At 40.3% G+C, this 22,953-nt stretch overlaps 1 protein-coding gene across 1 annotated transcript in view; it reads right to left on the reverse strand.

The window, feature by feature from the left end:
• The window catches only part of CDH20 (cadherin 20), a 397,431-nt gene extending 374,849 nt beyond the window's left edge, over positions 1–22,582 (reverse strand). Inside the window, exons 1-2 of the mRNA XM_083822392.1 lie at positions 21,512–22,582; positions 5,321–5,439 (exon numbers count right to left, since the gene is read on the reverse strand). The gene's annotated coding sequence lies outside the window, so the exon portion shown is untranslated. The remainder of the gene's footprint in view (positions 1–5,320; positions 5,440–21,511) is intronic.
• Positions 22,583–22,953: the final 371 nt, after the last annotated feature.

Genomic DNA, 22,953 nt, shown 5'->3' on the forward strand with positions numbered 1-22,953 from the left:
GAATAGTCTTTAATAAATACTTATTTAGTTTTTCTGACTACCTAAACAGAAGGGCTTCGTTTTCTTTTTCCTTAGGATGATCTGTATACAATTCTGTTTTATCAGCTCTCCTTCTCATGACTCCTTGCACAATGCAGCTTTCCTGTGGCTTTAGACTCTGCTTTCTAATTAACGGTGTATTTGCTAACCATGAAAATTTAACAGCACTACTTGGGAAACTCAACCTTTAGAGAGTGAAACCCACAGAAGATGTTTCAGCATCACGACACGGAGCATTGTGGTATCAAAAATCTCTCTCCTAGCAGAGTCCACACTGCTGGGTTTGACACGCAACTGCTCACACTAAGGTTCAAAGAACTAAAAGGTCCCCAAAACATCCTGGATAACTCATGCACAGAGCTGTTTAGAGTAATCAGGAAAAATGGTCCCACTTAAATCTTACCCCAGCTCAGCCCCATGGATTTGGTAACACTTTCCCCTACGAAAAAATACTCAACCCTGAACTCCATTTTAGAGGAAGGTGCATATAAAGGTGCCCTGAAAAAAAAAAAAAAGTGTCAAGCTTGGAGAGCAGAGAGCAACTTGGTATCTTTCCTTTATTTGGTATTTCAGAAGGCAGATAGTAGAAGACCTGTTTTTAAAGCTTATCTCTGCCTTGTCACCAAGCAAGGGATGAATAATTTGGGAATGGAAGTAAGCAGAGAATGATCATGCTCTCTAAACTGTCAAATCAAGGACTGGTCTTCAAAGGGCAGGGAACCAGGGTACTACTCTTACACCATTAACTGTTTGGGCATTTATTATTGAAACTTACCTTAGCTATGTGCTTTCCCATGTTCATTTTCCATATCTGAAAATATTTTATGTTTTCTCATTTAAGAATACATATTTAATCTGTCAATAATAATATCTGTAACATTATATTGACTGTCTTACACAGATAATTGGCAGCAAGCCTATTCCAAAGATAACCTCTGTAGTAGACACCCTAAACTTTCTAATTTAACTTAGGATGGAAATACGCCAATTGTCCTTGTCATGTTAATGAAAGGCAGATTTATCAGGCTGGGCTAAAAGATCTGTAGGCTCCCAGTTGCTGACAGACTTGTTTTCTGGGTTCATGTGCCAAGAAGGCAGCTGTACCACTTCATAGCACCATCCTCAGTGCGCAGAGTGCCTTGCATCCAGCACTGCCATATCTATGCTGTCATCTTTTCCTGCTTCATCCAGCAATGTGTTGTCCCACAGAGAGGTGTGGTCAAGCATATGTGCACTGACAGCCACAGGAAAGAGCTGGTCCGGTGGCATATCCATCTGGTCCTAAATCTTATCCTCATACCGCAACAGAAACGTGCATCGATGCTGACCCACACCTGTTTCCCCCACAGGATGGGGAACAGACAGCTTCTGGGAGACTGAAATACGCCTTGGCAGCGCATCTTGGCATGTGCATGGTTCCACGCTGACAGCAGAGAGCCAAGCCTATGGCTTGCAGGCAGGCAAAGGATGCAGGAAGGTTTCCATAGTGGGAAAGGTTGGACTACCCTGGTAGACAATGTTGATAGTTAGCTACGTAAGCAAAGTCAGGTTAGAAGACTGCAAATTCTTGCAGCTCATCATGGAAAATATTCTGGTAGGACTGAGGCAGGCTACCATCAAAGAGGCACTTCTGCCCTCCCTTTCCTCAAACCTTGGATGAACATTTCCTGTGAAAATTTCTGTCAGCATTAGATACCATGTAGCCTTGCAGCAAGTCACCTCAGATCACTGATGCAGCTAAAAAACTGATTCTTCAGGAGAGTAAATTAAAAAACAACACAAAAGAGCCGGGGCTCAGCAGCTGACTGTTCCCTGCACTGCAAAGCTGCTGAAATAAAGGTTGAAGAGAGGATGAAGGCATGACAGCCCTTTCAGCAGCACAGGCACTTGGATCAGCTTTTGCCAAATGCTAAATTGCACTAGCACTGCACCAGAAAGAAACACAGATATGGTATGCAAGATTAAAGATATCAATACATTTCACCTCAATTCTATATTATTCCCAACAGTTATTTTTGTTTCTATGAACTGTCTGCTTAATAACTTAAGTAAAATAATGTCTATAATACTCACTCCAGACTAATTGGGAATAATAAGGGGCTATCACTACAACTTCAACAGGATTAAACTATTTTCCTACCGTGAACCAGCAATTGTCAAATGGAATTCCTTTTGCTGTAAATTACTCAATGGAAGTCACACAAAACCACTCTAGGCAGGTCACTGCATATGCCAGCTTTCAGCAGTTTTTCTCTTCATAGCTTACCCTGGTGGCAAAGCCCAAAGGGTCTGTTTTTCTCCATTTGTACAGCAATCAGGGGGCTTGGTCCACAAGCAAGGTCCCTAGAGTGGATGTCACACCAAGGTTTACCTGTAATTAGTCTTACAAGTCTTGGACTTTGTACAAAACACTAATACTTTGATGTTGAAGAATTTACCTCTCACCTGCAGTCCTAGAAAATCTGGAAAGGAGGAAAAGGTACCAGTTTACACAATCTAACCCTAATTCAGCTTATTTCTGTGGCTGAATAAGTAAAGTGCATAGAAGCAGTGGACCCCTCACAAGGCAACTCGAACCACCCAAGACACTTATAATTAGGCAGCATCTGTACACTCCAAAGCAAGGTAGAGTCGTGCCCCATATATTATTTATCAGTACACCAATTTTATGAATGCCTTCTGTTTCAAATTACTTCAGTGCAACTGCAATGACCCTGTGGGAGTTATTACTGAATTTGCTGAGGAGCCACCAGTTGGGCCACTGTCCCTTAAATGATTCAGCAATTCTGTCCGGACATATGGCATATTTCTTATATTGATGTCCATTGGAATGACATCGTGGTGTTTAATAAAGTTGGGTCTTTTTTTTTTTTTCCCTGAGAAATTCACCAACAGAGATACGTTTAACGACCTTAAAAACTGAAGGCCAAGTCTTGAGTACAATAAAAATGCAGAGTTTTGGTAAGAGATTGGGTGCATAACTGAACCTGTCCACAAAAAGCATTCAAGTTTATTATCCAAACAGAAGTACAACTCAGTGATCACAGGGTATTATTTAGCTTTCCAGAGTTTAGCTTCGAACAGTAACCCAGCAGGACTTTCAGAAATGCATTCTACTTCAATAATTTATGATTTTTATGACTTTCTGCAATAAACAGAAGTACATTTGTTATCATTTGGCTGGTTTCTTTGTTTTTTTGACAAGAGTAAGCAATATGTCAAAAAAACAAATCACCTGACCACCTACTTGCTTTTGCTGTTTTTTCATCTCTATCATTTCACTGTCTCAGAATGCAAAGAAAAAGTCTTAAAGAGTTGTTAGGATCTGTTTAAGAAATTGAGGGGATGAAATAAACCTCTGCTTTTACTCAAGTAAACAGATGATGCAAAAATAACCCATATTATCTGCACACAATTTAAGTCATTTTAAGAAATAATAATATGCCTCATTACTTTCCTACTTGACTCTAAGTGTTACGAATGGCAGTGATTATTTAAGAGTGTTAAAGACTAAATAGATTGTAGAAAGATTATAGAAAGATTATTTAATGACATTTTAAAACTTGTTTTTATTTGTAGCTAGCTGCCTTGTGATCCATGCCTGTGCTTCTCTAGATAACAGTGCAGAGCAGGGAACGGTAGGAGCCCTGTGCACACAGTTTTGGAGAAGGGACGAGGAGGCAATGTTAGCTTCAGACTTGTCTGCATCTGGACTGCTATCTCACATGTAAAATTTATATTCTCCTGATCTAATGAAAGCTCAGGGTCATGGATGATAGCTAAATGGATTTCTGGATCTCTTTTTTTACTGTGGCCGGACCCAGTCAGTCTTCAGAGCGAGCTCTCACCCGTAGAAAATCTTCCTTAGGACAGCTCTTTCTCTCGGTACTGACAGCTCTTTCCCTCAGTACCTCCACCCTTTTGTGTTTAGGCAAACAAGAAATGGTGCTTCTCATGCCTGATGTTAAACAAATACTTGAAAATGCAGTGCTCATCTGCGGCTGAAACTTGACAAACATTGACTGCTTTCTACTCTCAATGTGTTCGATGGGAGCTGATAATGTTCAGGAATTTATGGGATCTAGCCCTACAAAGAATATTCCATGTTTGTGGAAGTCCCAATACAGTCTCCTTTCCCACCAGCACAGTTCCTGCAACCCCTTTTGTGATCAGTTGGACTAAGGCACTTGACGTGGCATTGCCTCACTTTTTGTCTGACTCCTCAAAGCACTCCCCAGTCCTGACTTAGCTGCTAAATATTAAATAAGCAAAAGAGAAGCTTTATGCTTGAGATAGCATTCCCAAAAGCCCAAACGAGATGTGGACAACCAAATAAAGTAGCTGGAAGTGGGCTGAGGTATCTGAAATATCTTGCTTCACAAACAGACCTGTCTAGGTAATGGATGGTACTTTTTGAACTTTTTTGTTGTTGTAAGGATAAAGACTGAATGAAGAGATGAGATTGAGCTTTATATAAGCAGCAAAGATAAAACCTCCTGGAATCTTTAAATTTCTTTCTGTCCTTAGGGCTTTGATCAATGATCTAATGCCTGTGAAATTCTCTTTGACTAGTTTTGTATGCAAGAACAATGCCTTTCTCAATGTGCTATATTTTTAACATACATGTGGAATTAGCAGATCCATTATCAGGTAGGTATTAATAGAGCCAGACTTACTACTGAATCATAGAAAAAGGATGCCAAACACAAGGCACAAAAATTTAGTAAAATCACCTTTTGCAGCCATTACCTTTCATTTTGAGAAAGGACATCTTGTACTCTGACATCAATGAGGCATAGAATCAAATACAGTGCTATCAGAAACAACATACTGCACTTTGAGGAGTACGATCAATATTTCACAAATTCAAAATAAGGACTATTTTAGCTTCCTTAGTTCTGTTTCATTCATGAAAACAAGAATAGAGGAGACTTCAAAAAAGGCTTTACTTGCTTTCCTTTTTTCCAGTCTTTCAGCAAGAAATATTTCTCCACTGAAAAAAAAGAAAAAAAAAAGGAAAACACTTGCCATTTACATCTCACTGGGTTCTAGATATTTTATAGATGTTCAGTTTACTTTCCTCACCGATTTGTCAAATATTATCAATTTGTACAGTGGTTTTTTTTTTTTTCTTCCCTCTTTCTGGCATGAGTGTTTTTCCTCACTGCAGGAAATAAGGCAGAAAAAAGTTTGCAGACTTCTACCCCAGATGTGCAACTTACAACATATGCACAGACAAGATCATAGCTTTTAGACAGAGTTGCCATCAGTTAGTTCCTACCTTATGGAGACGTCTGTGCATACTACTAAGACGTAATACTTCTGATGTATGCTTGGGTTTTTCAGTGAAATATAAACTCTCTCACATGCAGGTTTTCTTGCTCTCTTCTCCATTATAAACTATGAAGAAAGAACACACACACACCCCAGTTACTGAAAGTTTCAAAGAAAGCACATTATTTTAAAATCAAGCTTTTCCCTAAAACCCAAAACATTTCTGTCTTTCACTGAGGTATCTCACTGGTAGTTTGCTTAAGCTCCCACTCTTTCACCAGCAGGCTGTTAGACTAAGCCACAGCTCTCAGGATGTAATTCTTTCCTGCCACATCTTTCCCTACTTGCATTATGAGAAGTGTATTTATGACACCCGTACTACAAAAGCATTTCAGGTAGATGAGAAAGGCAAAGTATGGTTTCAGAGACAACTCTGAAGTATAGCTTTCGACCTTACTATTTTGGAATTTGACAGAACTTCAAGAGGGCAGACCACAACCTCCTAAAACAGTTAATTTTCATTTTTAAAATTTCCACTGCATTTGCATTTGTTCTGCCAGCCAGTATACTTGCCAGCCTAGAGATGTGACAGCACAATCAGGAGCCCACATAGTCCTACAATGTTGTGTTGTGTGCTACACACCACTTTCTTCACACATCTGAGCCAAACACTAAGCAAACAGGTGCTTTGAATTCTCCTAAGCACAAGAATTCTGCCAAATTAGCACTGCTGGTCCTACACAGAAAAAGAACAAGGAAAACAGGCATAAAAAACATGTACTTTTTTTTTTTTTTAAGTGATATAAAGCATCTTTCATCCACCCCCAACATAAGACCCTTTCTTCATGGTTTAGTGCATCCTGCTAACCTTTACAACTGGAGTAATGTATCAGTAGTGTACCTGTAAGCACAAAAGATAAATGTGGAACAAGAAGCTTGCTTTCCTTCTGAATTCGTTTGTACAGAAAGGTTGGAGAGGTAAGAGGAAAGCATTTGAAATCTCATCATTCTTGAGGCACAGGCTAGCACCCCATTTAGCATGTTGAAGGGAGGCTGAGAGGACTGAAGAAGTTTTTAAAGTGTCTCCTCGGTTTCAATTTCCTCAGAAAAAGGAAAGATAAGGACCCCAGTAAAGCCTGTTACAACTGCTTTGGAAGCTACAAAAATTACATTTGCTTTTTAAACAACTCCTTTGAGCACATCACGTTTTAAACAACGGTAATTGAAAGAAAGCTTCCACAGCTTCTGAAATGCTTGTTCCTGTTCCCTCTTTACACAGATCAAGGACAGTAAGAGGGTAATTACCAACTCCCTGAAAATATACAGCCCAACAAAGGCTTGAAAACGAGTATGAAAGGTTAAAAGACACACAAATGTGCCTTTTTCCTATCCTTACCCTGTTCCTTAATTTGCTAAAATAAACTGGCTGAATAGGGCTTATGAAGACATTGGCTCTTCACCTTTGTCAAATATTTATTTTGCAAGAGTTAATTTTCCCCTTTGATCCTCCTCTGCTACTTGCATTGCCTTGTAGTGACTTAAAACTGGCCTACTTGATCACAGGAGGATCATCCTCACTTAGATACCACTCCTGTTTCTGCAGAAGGTCTTGTGATTGCATCCATATTGTCTTTTCTCTGGGCAACAAGGAGCAGACTCCTCTAGTCCTCACATCTACACTGCTTCAGGCTTCTACCTCGCCAGATCTTCAGTTCTCTATCTGACAAGGACAAATGGTGCCCACACTTTAAATGGGCGGATTTGACCCCATCCACAAGCACAGGGTTACCTACCCTGCAATGTCCACAGCATCTACCTTCGTTCCTCTTTATACCACTACCACAGTACTCTGTAGAAGGCCACATGAGATGCTGGACCTAAATTACTGCCCAAATCCTGCCCATTCCTCTCACCCTCCCTTTGGCCAACAGGTAGATTATAACACCATGAATGGGTTCCTTTTAGGGAAATAGATAGGACAGAGACAAGACTGCTTCATCAGCTCCAGCAGCAATTTCTGTTGCTTTAAAATGACCATGCAACAATGGCCTAAGGTTATTAAAGGTTTGTGTATAAGATGAGCGTCCCATTCATGCACACGCACACACAAGTACCTAGAGTGCACGTGGTTATAAGCAAAACAAGCTGGAACAAATCTGCCTGTGCAGTGATGCCCATGCTGTTTAGGATACCCCGACCCACAGACTAATAAAAACAATGGAAAACCCAGCCCTGTTTTAGATAAAGGCCTAACTTCCCCCCTTCAAAATCTCCTTTTTCATCATGCACTAAGGTTGGTGAGCACAGTTTCTTCATCAGCAGGGCACAGGGAGCCGAAGAGGCTTTGGCAAGATCTTTCACTTTGTTTTGCATTACCCAGTTGTTATCCTCAGACTAGGAATTAGCTGCAGAATAGGGCTCCCTCTTCCAGCTGGTTAGTTGGCTTCATTTGTTAAACTACCTCATTCGGAAGGTGCAATGACATTTGCAAAGCCATCACTTGTTGCATTTGTTATTGTGTATGCAATGCCCACATAAATAGATACAATCAAGCATCGTGTACCATACTGCTTTCTTTGTCCTCTCAACTGATGGTCTCTTATATTTGTGTGCATATTCATAAATATAAAATATATTATTAATATATATTTTTAATATATAAAAATATATATTTCCCCTTGTATATAATCTGTGGCTAGGACTGCTGATAGATAACTCAATGCTGAAGGCCTGGTTTGCAAAAACAGCTTCTGATTTCCTGCAAATCTCAGAAGTGGAAAATTTTAGAAAGTTGCTTGAATGGCACACATATGGGCTTCATCTGCACACGTTAATTATAACTGAACCTGTATGAGCTATCTTGCTATATTGCCTTTTATGCTAATATCCAGAAAACAGTGCCATTAACAGCAAAGTGCAAAAAAATAAAATAAAATAAAATAAAATACAGATGATAGAGAGGTTCCTTTCATTACTTAAAATATGGCCCTCAAGCTTTGATGAAATAATCAAATCTCTTCACACAATTATGTCCTTGATTAAAAGCATGCATGAGTCATTTCTGAACACTTTACCCTGATATTGGGAATGCTATTTGTATAAATCACAAAAGGGGAGCTCTCATTTCTGCATTACAACAAGCTACTTCAAAACCAACCCAAACCAAACAATAAGCATTCAGTGAAAGGCTGAAATACAGAAAACAAAAAGGAAGCTACAATTAGTGATGTCCCTAGCATATGACTTGCAGGCAAAGTCCCAAAGCCACCCAAAAATATCTCTGGAGAATGCCGAACTGTTCTTAATGTCTTTCTGCTGAGGACAAGCATTTGTCTCATCTGTGCGATAGATCAGTCCCACGTAGGCTGATAACTATTTGCTTCAACCAGAAAAAAAATAGCTTTTGTTATAATCACTGGGAAATGTTCCAGAAAAAAAATGTTTTCAAATGGAGAGGGAAGGTGGAAAAGACGAAGAGGAAAATGAGAGAAATCCAGACAAAACTCTACACCCAAATAATCAAAGAGAACAGTAGAGATTTGGCTGGCTAAGTGAACGTGAAGAGGGAAGACAAAACAGTGTGCACAGACTGGAACAATGGAAGACTAGTGTGTACAAGTAATAAAGAAAACCCCAACCTTTATAAATGCAGGAAGGTCACATCTCAAGTTAAATGCATGCCAACCGTTTCAAAGTACCTGTGGGTTGTTAATAACAAGACAACTATGAAAGAATTCTTAAGGAAAATAACATAGGTTGCGGACTAAGAACCGAATGAAGCCCTGGCTTCAGCAGTCAAGGCTTATACCTCAGGGACTTACACCCACAGATTTCATTTTGTGTCTACTTCTCGAAAGGGAAAACAGCTGTCCTGACTCTATGTTGGTGGGGTGGGGGCAGAGAACCAGGCATGGGGACTGTATCCCTGGGCAAGGACATCTTCCCCCCTTTATCCCCAGGGGGGTGTCCTGGGGCACAGCCTGGCTCCCCCACAGCCAGTTGCCTAGCTGATGCTGTGGATCATCCAGAGAAGTGAAACACTACGGAGCTGCCCTCACTGATGTACTAAGCCATTTATTCATACACTTCTGAAGCTTTAAATGGTGCAAATCAGTAGTTTACCTATAATTGAGTTAGGCGTGGCAGAGGCAGTATGTTTTCTGAAAGTCCATTGGAGAGTGATGCTACTAATCTGGAGAACTAGTGATGCTTAGAAAAACAGCACACACACTGGATTACACTGCACAGCATTTTTCTCCTTGGTGTATGAATTCAGCCCATTTCAATCAGCACACATGTACAAGCAGCTGGAAACAACGAATCAAAGCCACTAATCATGCATTAACAGAAGCTAAATAAAAATATTGTGTGCTTTATGTTAATACAAACTTAGCAGTGACCTCAGCCAGAAAGAAATTAAACAGCTAACAAAAAAAAGCATTTCTGCAAGGGAAAACTGCATGTTTCCTTGTAGGGCTCAGTTTTCAATCATTTAAAACAAATATTTTAAGTTTCCCTAAAAGTCAATTATGCCCCCCGAAGTCTTATAATCACAATATTTTATATAATTCTAATCGCTGGGATGCAAAATCTTTTCAAGTCTAAGTAATTTTTTCTCTTTTTTTTTTTTTGGGGGGTAGGGGGGTGGGGCGTGAGGGAAGATGTGGATTCTTAGACTTGAAACTTGCTGGGAAGGTTTCTCAGAGCTAGGCTTGCATTTCTCATCAGAACAAGGAACCAAAGCATTGCAGCCCGCAGGTGAGGGCATTCTTCAGCAGTGAATGTGAACCATGCTGCGGAGCCTGTTAGAAATAAAGAACTTAACCTAAGGTGTCCCTCAGGCACGTTTGCGCCCAGTGCTGCCTGGTAGGGCACGTTGTTTTTCCCTAAGAGAAGGCATGACTGTTGGAGGGCACAGATGCTGCCATCAGTACAACATGCCAAGCACAAGTTGCTGAACAATCTGGCATAAAATGGCATAATCCTCTCTTCCACACACATCCTCAATCTCCATAAGCCAAAGAATTTAACATAGAAGATGCCACCCAAGCCTAGGTACCACACAGCTGTAAAGATGATCCTTCAGAAAGCAAAACAGACCTTGATTAATGATCCTCATCTTGAAATAAACCACAGAATTTACTTGTGAATAGCCTCAATATATCCACAACTTGTTATAGACATTTCTCCTAAATAAGGATCCACTCTGATCTGAGTTGATATCAACATAGAATTACATACATAGATGGATGGAAGAGGTTTTGTTGTTCTTGTGAAGAATGCAGACAAAAATCATGAGTTGTTCTTCTCTTTTGCTTTCTTGGGAAGTTCACACTTTCTGCACAGGAAGAGTTCCAAAGGAAGCTATGATTTAAAACAAAGCATTCAGTTTATGCTGGTGGAAAGCAGAGGTATCAATGCTGAAATTAAATCCACACCTCACAAGGAGCATGCTACACAGCATCTCCAGGCTGGAAGGACTTTTTTCAGTCACTGTTGCTTTTGTGAGCACGGAGCACTCAACACTTTTGTCTGCTTCCTCTTATTTACATTCTTAAATAGGAATGAACCCAGAGTCTTTTCTGAGCTCATTTTCCTTCTTTTCTGAGGAGTTTGCAAAGCACAATTTTCCTCTCTCGTATGGTTTGGCTACTGTTAACTATAACCTCATAACATTAAAATGCAAGATATGATGCAGTAGAACTATGCATACGTTAATACAATACTAATCATAAATGTATTTCAGTCTTCCATATCTGAAAGCATGAATGGCCTCTTCACTTTTTTGATGAGCAAGAGATGTTCCTGACACCCTGACTCTCATAATACTTAAGTTACCCACTTCAAAGCAGCTGTTAGCACATAAATCAGCTGAGCTAGAGGGCATGGGGGCAGTGGTGAGAAAGTATTGAAAGATGTTAAGTATACTGAAATTAATTGGGAAGAAACCCATGGAGAGAAACACTTTAAAGTTACCTAAGGAGAAAAATGAAAGTTCTCAAAATATGAATGTGTTGCAGGGAATTAAATACTGTCTTTGTTTAGCCTGTGACCCAAGTGTTCAGAGCTTCCACGTTCTGTGCTTCCTCACTTCAAAATGTATTGGACTCATCCAAGTGTTTTCTTCAGTTTTAATCTAAGTCTGTCCACATCTCCCCCCAGCCCCTCTCCCTAAAATTTCAACCCTAAAGCCATCCAAGTGTACACAGTATTTTTTGTTTGGCTAGACTGTAGCTTTCTGTTGTGCAGTTATTCAATATAGTGTTTCCCTTCTTTTGAACAACTCTAATAAGAAGATACTAAACAAATATTTAGGAAAATGCCTAGAGAGGAAAAGTCAAAGTAGTTTTCTGAATGTATTCCAGGCACAACCTGATTTAGTCTGTTATACACCAGCACTATAGAGGTCATCAAAAAGAATTAGCACATTTCCTCAGAGCTGTACTAACAGTCAATTCCCAGAGGCTTCTGCTCCAAGAAAAAAAAAAACAAAACACAAACTCTAATAAGAGCATTAAAACAGCAGGTAGGCAGATAACAGCTTTGGAGGCAGGAACTGTTCTACTAAAGTTCAGGACATCGTGGAGCAGTTTTCCCAACTCTGACATGCAAGACCATACAGCACCATGTCGTGAACTTCCTCGAAAAGTACTCTTGGAGAGACTACAGACACCATCAGAAGCACACTGATCAGACGTAGAGCTTGGCTAACAAAATGAGCAAAGGCTCTGAAGCATGGCTTCAACACACGTGGGGTTATACCAAGTGTCCTGGTTCCAGTTAGGACAGTTAATTTTCCCTCCTAGTAGCTGGTAGGGTGCTATGTTTTGGATTAGGATGAGAAGAGCGCTGATAACATGCTGATGTTTTAATTGTTGCAGAGCAGTGTTTACACCAAGCCAAGGACTTTTCAGCTTCTCGCTCTGTCCTGCCAGCGGGGAGGCTGGGGGTGCAGCAGGAGCTGGGAGGGGACAGACCCAGGACAGCTGACCCAAACTGGCCAAAGGGGTATTCCATACCACCTGACGTCATGCTAAACAATATATAGGGGTGGCTGGCTGGGGTGGGGGGGCCGGCTGCTCGGGGATAGGCTGGGCATCGGTCAACAGGTGGTGAGCAATTGCATTGTGCATCACTTGTTTCATACACATTATTATTAGTAATACTGTTATTATTATTTTCCTGTCTTAATAAACTGTCTTTATCTCAACTCACAGGCTTCACTTTCCCGTTTCTCTCCCCCATCCCAGAGAGGGAGGGGGGAGGGTGAGCAAATGGCTGTGTGGTGTTTAGCTTCCAGCCAGGTTAAACCACAACACCAAGTCAGCTAAAAATCAGATGACGTTCAAAAAGAATGCATTTCAAAGGAACAGACAAAGACCAGAAAAATCACCCCCGTGTGTATTAAATAGGTAATTACTGGGAGTATTACAAATGTTCTTTACAACAGGTTCTGCCAGCACTTCTCAATAATGGCCAAATCTTCAGAACTATCTTCCTGACCTCACTGTGAATGGATGAAGCCTGCCCCACTGGTGGGGCCAACATCCTGCTCTGAATAAAGTGACAGAAACCTTAGATGGCTTCTGCTACTTTGGTCCAAGAACAAATACTCCCCTTTTGGAAATGGGCAAGCAAAAAGTACAGCCATTCATTCCTCACACAGTGCACCATCAGGAAAATGCAGTCTGTATAGAGAATTTTTTTGTATGTGGAAATAATGGAAGAAACCCTGATGCAACTATAAATATACAAGTGTAAGAGTTCCTTGGAATGATGCAGCTTACTCTTCCCTTGAATAAAAGGAAGCCAACGCCAGCTCAGTGAAATCGTATCAAGGCTAGAGCTACAGAACTTTAACCTAGCACCTCATTTGTAACTTCTGAGATAGAAATACAGGCAGCTGATTATTGCAGAGTTGGGTCACTTAGAATATGGCTGGTCCCAGAATACTGTTTTACAGAGGAGGAAGCCCTGCTACGTATCCTTCAGTGAAAAGCTTTGCTTATCAAAAAGATATTCAGGAAGAAACACTGGCAATAGCTTCAGCTGCTGTTTGAAGGGTGGTTCTAATACCTATAAGCAAAATCAGTGGGTAAAAAAAAAAAAGGTTGACAACTTTCATGCCTTCTGTCCTTTCTATAGCTCTGAGGTTTTGTCCTTTAGTCTCCACACCAAAAACAGAGTAAGAGAAGAACTACTAAAGCAGAATAATGGTGATGTTGATTTCTCCAAGTTAACTTAATGGTTAGCTTTGAACTTTTTTTATTCAGAGTAAAGTCAAGAGAAAGTGTCATGTGGTTTATATATACATTTAAGAATTCATTTAAGAATAAATTCTCAAGTAGCTCATATTAAGTTAAATATGAAGATCCACATTTTACAGTCTAATAAAAACAGACTAGCAAGCCTTTGTTTCCTTCAGAAAACAAATTTTCTTTTCCCACTAATCCCTTTTTCCTCACGTTGTTCCAGTCCAATTTCACTTATTTTAAAGACGTGACTGTAATTAGATTGCATGCCAGACAGAGTTTTAACAGTGTCTTATACACAGTGTAATAGAAAGGGAAAGTAATATTCCCTATTTCTGCTGAAATAATGTGTTCAGTATAGCCTAGAACTACATTTGCCATTTTTTTCCTGGTGCCTCCTGTGTCTTGTGAAGGAGTACTATACTCAGGTAATTTTCCAAGTAACTTTCCTCCAGCATTCTATTATCATTTCATTAAAACTCACTGTTGTGTCCCCTTTGACCCTTCATCCTAGTGCCTGTACTAATTCCTATCTTCTGTAAGTTGCTGATAAATTTTCACAAGACATCATACCAAATCCTTTACTGAACTTAACATGAATTATACTCTTTCAATTCCTTTGCCTGGACTGTTTTTTTGTTGTTGTTGTTACAGAGGAAAGAAAAGAAGCTTGCCTTCACCACCTGTTATTCTTGTTCTCCATGACTTTAATTACTCTTGCTTGATATTTGTTTTTAACATCTGTGTGCTATTAAGGTCAGAGGAAAAGCTGCCCAGAAAATACATCATCAATAGCATTACCACCTGACCCAGCTCACCTGAGTGAGGGATGTATTCAGATGTACTTAAATTCATAGGATGTAGAGGGTGCTATTGCACCGAGCATCTAACATTCATTTTAGCATAGCTCTGGGAAGATCATGGCTTGTATGTTTTTACTGGCTCTTATATAGCTGAAACTCAGGAAATTTACTGTCATTTGCTAAAAGCAAATACCATTAAAAATCATAACTTACTTTTAGTCTTGTAAAAATAAAAATGAGCTGATGGCAGTGTCATTGTTTTAACAGCAACCTGATTTCTATTTTATAAGTCCAACAGTGAAACATTGATTTCACTGCCTGATATCAACTGTAAGTTTTAAGCATCATGGGAATTATAAGATCAACTCATGTTACAGAGAGCCTAGCACGGAAACTTTGTTTGTTCAGTCTCATTTTTTAAACCACAAATCAAATAAAGTTTGGCCTCTTCCATTTCTCTTCCAGGTGTCAATAGCACCCTTAAAGCAGGGGAAAGTGGCAGGAGAAAGTATTCAGGCTGATAGATGGATAGCTGAAAATGAATAAGCACTTTTGAAATATTTTCTACTACATATTTCATCCCATTTTTCAAGTGAGCCTAATTTTAGTCTTGTAATAAACAAGTTAAAACTTTCACCCTGTCTTGCTCAGGTTTCTAGTGCATTTCTTCCAAATCAGTATATATCACTGCAGAGGTACAAAGGAAGCCAGATTGCTTCTAATGGATTCACATTTTTGTTTAAGAAAGATCCCATATTTTCCTAATATGAACATAACTTTGATCTCATTCAATAGAAGGTGTTATTTAAGACTTCAGTTTAGGTACTTTAAATAGCAGACCTTTGCTCATTTCACAGAAATAGAATTAAGCCATGTAGCATATTATTATTAGCAGTAAGCCTTTATTCATCTCACCTAAATATTAGGTAAGCTAAGTTTGTAAGCCATTGAAACATCAAAACAGAGCAGGCAGACATTGCCTCAAGACAGCTGGGAGCATCTCTACATAAAATGGAGTCTATAACTTTTTAATCATTTCTTGCATGCAAATCTCATGTTAAGGCCAAACTTTTTGTCCATGTGGTTCTTACCAAGAAGAGGACCAAACCAGTCTGGGACCGGAGCTGACTTGTCATAGACAAGCTTTCTTCACTTGCAAGACAAAAGGAAAAAAAAAAAAGGAAAATCAATACTTGCAACACTATGCTGTTTTAGGAGGTCAGAAAATCCAGGACCCTGTGACCAAATCCTTTCATCAGCTGTGACTAAACCAGTTTTCCCTCAGAGAGGATTCCTAAGAGAAATAACCATATCACTGGTGACAAGCTCCTATTGCTGCACTCATCAGTACCTTTTAAATAAATGTCATGACAAAAAAAGCAGCGTGGAAGATTGTTTCTCAGACATGCCTAGAAGTGTCTCCACACATTTAGTTAGTTAATATGAACACATGAGGGGGGAGAAAAAAACAGTACTGATAGATACTACCAAATTAGGTCTCAGAAAGCTGAGGATGCGATTTCTCACCATCGCGGATTAAAGAAAAAAGTCCCCTCTCCATACACTTTTTTCTACCTAGCTTACTTGGTTTGTCTGCCCAGATGACTATATTGTGGCTATTAATAGCATGCATTTAGAACAACAGAACCGTTATTTGTGTGTCAATGCAGATAACATACCCAGTCAAAGTAACAATAAATGCCCAATTTTATTTTGCAGGCATTTGAAGGGTAGCTAAGATGACTCACTCATCCCTACCATTTTTTCAGTGCCTGACTTTTAAGACCTGTTAGATGGACAAAGAACTGCTATAAGTTGATCTGGCAGGAAAAAAAGTCTTGAAGAAATATGCATATTGTGTATATATACATATTTCTTCAGTACAGCATGAGTGAAACATCAGGGAAAGCATGTGAAGACATAGAAAGGCATATTAATCCAAATATGTAAAAATCATTGTTTGTGTACCAGCAGATGCAGATTTTAAGACTCCACAACTTTATGTCCCAACTGAAAATATCAGAGAATGCTTCCTCAGGTAGTAGTTTCTTTACTAGATGTACTGCCAAGTCCTGTTTCCCTGAGTAGCTGAGGTAGCAAGTTGTCCCATTGGCTTGGCTGCAGCAGGTCAGCACCTTCTGGGCTCCCATGGCAAGCAGCAACTGCTGCTTCTTTCTCCCAGACCCCCAAGCATCCAAATGTACATATACACCCACACCCCTCACCTCCAGGAGGACGCACCCCATTGCCTACAAGCACTTCTGTAAGCTTTTTCCTTCTTCAGTGTCTCAGAGCCCCTCAAACCCCCATGAAAGAGAGGGTCTGCAAAAAGCCAAAAATTTTCCCACGGTAGGAAGCTAGAAGACACTTAAGGGAGCAGACAGACGAATGCTTTCAACTGCACATTAATAGCTGTTCTCAGATCTTCCTGCTGGGAAAACTGAATCCTGAATGCTTCAGCCATGAGCTATCCATTCACAATTTTGGTGTTTAAGTAAGCGCTTACATTTACCCAGGAAAGCTGAGCAGCAGTCTGATATTCCTTCACCTACCACTGTCTTTGTCAATAGTTGCAGCTGAGGTTGTTGGTGGTACACAAAACTACACTGAAGGTTGAGGGCCAAAAGCTGAAGATGGATGAGAAAATAGCAAAACACAAATAAGTGTAAAGGAATGGTGTTCCCATTCTCTAAGATAAGGCTTACTCTGCCTTCATGTGAGGTTTTATAAGTTTAATCTTACCTGGGTTTGAATATTTACAACACCCAAGAATTCAGAAAAGAAAGGTAAAGACTGTGCTATAGTGCTTAGCTGTCTTGGCTGGATAAATGGTCACACAAGTGTGCCATGTTGAATTGTTTCCAGGGCAGTACTTTTTGTCCTCAAGACATGTTGCCTTTTATTATTACTTTTAAAGTAGGAGATAAATACTAGATTAAAAACAGGAAAAGAAAAAAAAACATTTAAGTGGCAGTTTCATATTCTCTTCTGTACTGGTATAGATATAAAGGAGCAGCAAAGAGCCCTGACTGATGATAAGAAGGCTGAAATATATGAATCTGCTACAGCCGTCACTAAGAGACTTTAGTAACCATTATCTCCACATTTTTCTGAAAGAAAACTGGAAGAAGGCTTGCCTGCTAGCTGCCTAGCATGACCTGAGAAGAACAAAATTACGTTTTTACACACTTCTCAGTAGTGTCATACTTCAAAGACAGAGCATTTTACGCTTGTTTATTTGCGCTCCCTGACAAATCTGGTTATTGAGATCATAAGCTTCCTGGGACATGAACTTCACCAGTTTTAATGTCTAGCCCCCCACAACACATACCTCAGTGATGACAGAAATCCTTTGACAAACCATGCTGCAAAAATAAATAAATACAGAAGATTCAGTTCAATGGTTTCAGGATGAGCATAATCATAGCATTAATGTAATGCCTAAGTTTTAAATCAAATATTTAATAAAGCAAAAAGGATGAAAATCATCATTATTTGATTGTCTCCAAGAACATGTTCAGCTCGTTAAAAGAAAGAGCGAAGGATATGTTGGCAACTCAAAGTTCAGCACTGAAATGCAGCTACTTCCATTATGACTTTTTGAAGTATACATTTTGATGTCTGTTTGCTGGGAACAAGGGAAGGGGAAAGATGACTCAGCTCTAGAAAACAAGATGCTTATTAGTTCTTATGGGGATAGCTGAAGTGATGAGCCATAAGATCAGAAAACTGATAGTTGTCCATCAGGGCAAGGGACCAATTTTCAGTGTAACAGAAGAACACAAATGGCTGTACAGATGAGAACTCACTAACAGTTTGTTACTGAGGAACAGCAGTTCAATACACTGATACTAACACTTACAGGCTTGCAGATACTATAATTGCAATAAGCAGATTCACTGGCACCTACAGATTATCATCTAAAACCAATGAGAAAACAAAGGTCAGGCTGACATAAGGTACTCTGAAGTTCAGCCAGTTCATGATTTTGATTCATGGCAGAGCTATGTCTCCCTGCATTTCTTCCTTTGAAGTTGCTGTAGGTTCCAGGATGCCTTTGTTTATAGCCGCCTCTTTTTGCTGATGCACAGCTTAACTACAGGCAGGTCTGAGGGCAAGTCAACCCAACCAGTACTCACTTTTGGAGCTCCGCCTCACCTGCACCAGGGAGCTGAACCAGCTCAGCAGCTTGTCTTGCAGAGAAATACTCAGCCCTCTAACATCAGAGCAGCTCATGGGAGAGATGCACTTGCAGCCCCCTTGCTTGGTCTCTCTGGGTACACCCTGAGCAAAATGCAGCCTGAAGCTTTCTCCTGTATATACATGTAAAGTTGTGGTTTCATTCACACTTGTGACAGGCCTGGGTTTCCCTGACCTTCCTCATGGCAGGAGGCCCAGGTGGAAAGCCTCTTTGGAAAGTGAGGATGCAGAACTTTTATTGGAAATGCAGCATCGTACACTCCTTTCACTTGGAGATGCAGAGCACTCAATGCTGAGATCTGAACGTGGGCAGACTCTTGCCTCTGTGGTGAGCTCAGCTTTGCTTTATTCATCTGAGGCCTAACAACAGCTAGACATGCTTGCAGTTTCCCCCCCGCTTTGAAGAGGTCCTGCCATAATATCAGCGTCTCCCTAACCTTTCAGCTGATTGTCTTTTGATCTTCACTTTGGCTAATAACCAGGTTTGTGCTGGTGTGCCTGATGTCCTATTTTGTTTGAAGAAGCGGACCTTGACAGCACTTTAGCTTTCTACTGAGTTTCTGTAACACCTTCTGACTGATCTCAGTGTGTCTCACATAGTCTGTAGCCACATCCCAGCTCCCTGGAGCTTCTCTCTGTGATATAAGCAGTTTCCACTCACAGTTTTAACCCTTTCTACCTGATATGTACAGTAGGTTTGTACATACTTTTAGCCAGCTATACTTTTATAAAGAAATACAAACATGCATATAGCTACGACCTGGGATAAAATGTTTTAAGCTTCTAAACAGAGACCTACAGGGAAGAAACAACAAAAGATAAACACAGAAATGGAACTTTCCCTTCTCCCTGAGCCTCACACTCCAGGCTTTGACCAGGGGAAGTAGCAGTCCATGAGATACCATGCAGGTCGGATAGCTGGAACACCTCTGGAAGGTTCTGCTGTGGTAGTACACTGTTGTGGCAACCTGAAACAGGAACAGACTGAACAGGAGGCATGGCTTTTTATCTGGGATAACTTTCCTCTCGAGCGCCCTGAAATTCAGTATACAGTGCATCTGACCAAACAGCTCCGAAAACTTAAAAAACCTTTGGGTAGTGTGTGAGATTGAAACAGGGAGTTCATATTTAGTCTTCAAGATTGAGGTACAAAATGAAGCAATGATTTCAGTACAGAAGGTACAGACACAGCACTAGAGAGGGCTTCCGTACAGCACACAAAACAATTGCCACAGTGTTGAAGCTAGAAGATTTGCTACTGTAAAAGACAATTATTTCCAACAACGGTTGTAGACAAACACAATTATGGCAAGAGCTTTACTACTACTTGAAATGGGATTGTAAGACATACGTTGTGACACAGCGACAGCATAGTGAGCTCAGAATCAGAAGAAATTTGTTGCTGGCACTGTTGAGGTAGGACAATAAGGTTTACTAGCTGTCTCATGTTATGAAACATTTCATATTTTGCCATCTGTAACAGGAAAGTATTTGCCATATCTGTACAGCCTATTTTTCCCACCTCAGAAACAGAAGGAAAGGTTTGATGTCAAAGTACTACCTAAATGGAAGTTAGCACATTTTCTTCTTTCTTTTCCTGAGGGAGAAAAAGAAAGCTGTACCTCCTCTACCTCCTTGCTTGCAGTAGGAAAACTGCACAGAGACAGGCTACTTTTCTGAGATAGCACCACTCTGAGTTTGTGCTGGAAGAGCACATCAGACCCCACCTGAATAGCTTGCTTCCCAATAGGATGCCTACATCTGCTGCTGCTTCTCCTAACAGTCACAGCTCATTTGCCAGAGCATACAGATTTCATACACCAGTAACCCCAGGAGCATTCCTAGCCTGTGGATGGTGTGAATTTTTTACAGCTGTAAAATGAGATATTTTTGTTTCCCCTCACTTAAAGACAGCTCAGCAAAGGCACCTGGAAATAATCCTTTGTGTTAAGCACCTTCCAGTGGCTCTAATCATTCTTTAGCTGCATATAACTTATCTGAACAGGCAAGCAAAGGAAATATAATTCCCCAGATTAAACCCTCCAGTAATTTTTATTTTGAGTACAGAAGCTGGTTTGGATAAAAAGAAGGGAGGAGAGATATCAAGGGAAAAAAATAGAACAGGAAGGCAGGGATAAGAGAAGAGCAGAAACTATGCAGAAAAAAAAAAACAGACTGTCCATACTTCAGAACTGATATTAATGGTGTTTTATCACTAGCTACAGACACCAGTTCATGCAAGGATGGCTCTGCCACTCCAAACTCCTTATCTTTCTTTCTAGCAATCCTGTGCTAGGAAGAGGCAGGTAGCTGAGGGCGGTGATGTGATACATACAGCCTCCTTGAACAGCTCATGAGCCACAGTTATCACACAATTGACAGTAGTAACCCAGGAAGGGGCCCAGTGATAGTCCAGGTCCATACCTAGGGGGAAAAGCAAGTCAGCAGGAGCTGCTGTGGCCACGTCACCCCAGGACCATGTACTTGTCCCTGCCCGGTCTCCTCCAGTAGTCGGAGGAAGGTTGGTGGAGGCTGTCTCCTCTATGAAAACTTCTCTCAAAGCCTCTCTCCTCAGGAAACTTGAGATATATAGCAGTGTTGGTCAGGGATGGCAGCTCATGGAGAGCCAATTCAAGCACAGGCAGCAGTAGTAGATGATTTGACATTTATAAGAAAATAATTGGATAAGCAAAGCAGACTCACTCCCTCTCCCAGCATGTACATGCTAACCTACCCACTTTATATAACATCTTTCCACTGCTTACAGCTGCGGTCATGACTTTCATATTTTTTCTGTGTGTCAGCAAAACTTCAAGATATAAGAGTCTGGAGAAGGGGTCCTGTTGCCTATGAACTTCTACAAGACAATCAAAAAAGAATAGTTTTTTGAGGAAAAAAAAAGTGTTTCTGATATTTCCTAAAATCCCGTATCAGTTTACTTACCTCCTGCTCATTCTTCTTGGAACTTATGTCAAAGCATTTCCTTTCTTCCAAAGGAGGATAAAAGCCATATTAACTCATTGAATCTCCCTCTTTATAACTTCTTGTCAGCTAATCTTAGAATATATATGCAGCACTGTGTTATCCATCTTTGATGACCCAGGAGATACAGCATTCTTCAGCTTGGCAAGAGCAGATCTGCTGAGAAGGAAGAGGAAGGCACGAAAAGTACAAGCCTCATAGTGCAGTCAGATAGCTTCTCTCCCTACATGTGTATTAAGGTAGCACCTACTGCTAATTTTCTACCCAGTACTGAAGTAGGGTTACAAAAAATGCTTAAGTATCCCTTTTTGCCTTTGCCAAACAATTAATAAGCAGGCTAAATCTGTAAATTGGTTGTCATTGCCACACACCTGCTGACCATCCTGCAATCACCTGAACAGCTGGGCATTCAGGAGACACCTACCTCCATTCTCAGATTGCACCTGCTTTTCTGATTAAGATTGAAAGCAAACACCAAAATGATGAGGAAATACACAACATTTACTGAATCATATATTCTTTGGGGCTATCTTTTTATCATAAACAGGTCATTTTGAGAAAATTCAACCTCCTGTTCCCCAAGAGTAGTGCCTAAGGAAACCCACTGATAGCAAATGGCAACCTGCAGTTTTTCTGCTGTAAAAAGTTTATTTTCCCATTTACATTAATACACCATGTGCTAGCACGAGCACACAACTAGAAGTCTTCTCACAGAAGTGCTCTTCACATCATCATCCTTTAGTTCTGCCCCTTTCTTACAAATAATGCTGATAAATTTGATCTAATTCAATCCAGTTACATTCTTGTGTGTTTCTGCACCCAAAAGCACCTTCTTTTTTTTTTCTTTTTTTTTTTTTTTTCCTTTTATTTCTTTTATTTCTGCTGTATCAGCTGATACACTAAAGAAGTTACTTTCCCCCCTACAAATTTTACTTCCTGGCTGCAAGAAAACCCCTGCTGCACTTATATGCACAAACAAGCAGAAAGTGAGTTTTGCCATATACACGGCTGTTTATTTCACCAGTGGAGATCACAGAAGACGGTGAAGGCACCTCAGTCGGTCACCCTCATTATAGTCATCAGACAGGCAGGTCCTGTGTGTGCTCAGCAGGAAAAACACAGCAGCACAAAGATAGTTATGGAAATGAAACACTCTGCCAAAAGCTTCAACCTGCTGTCAGCTCTGGTAAGATAAAGCACAAGCATAATTAGATTTTCAGTGGCACAGGCTAGTTAGCTCTCAAGCTACTGTATGCCTTCTCAAGTAGAAAGGGCATCTGATTGTAACTATGTCAGGGCCCAGCAGGGTGTGAAGTGCAGAACTGCGTTTTAAGGATCATGCAGAGTTGGGGATGGATGTGCCTTTCACGTGTGGTATCAAACACTCACGTAACTTTCCAATG

The sequence above is a fragment of the Anser anser genome (genome assembly GCF_964211835.1).
Source record: "Anser anser genome assembly, chromosome: 2".
In the NCBI taxonomy this organism is placed as follows: domain Eukaryota; kingdom Metazoa; phylum Chordata; class Aves; order Anseriformes; family Anatidae; genus Anser; species Anser anser.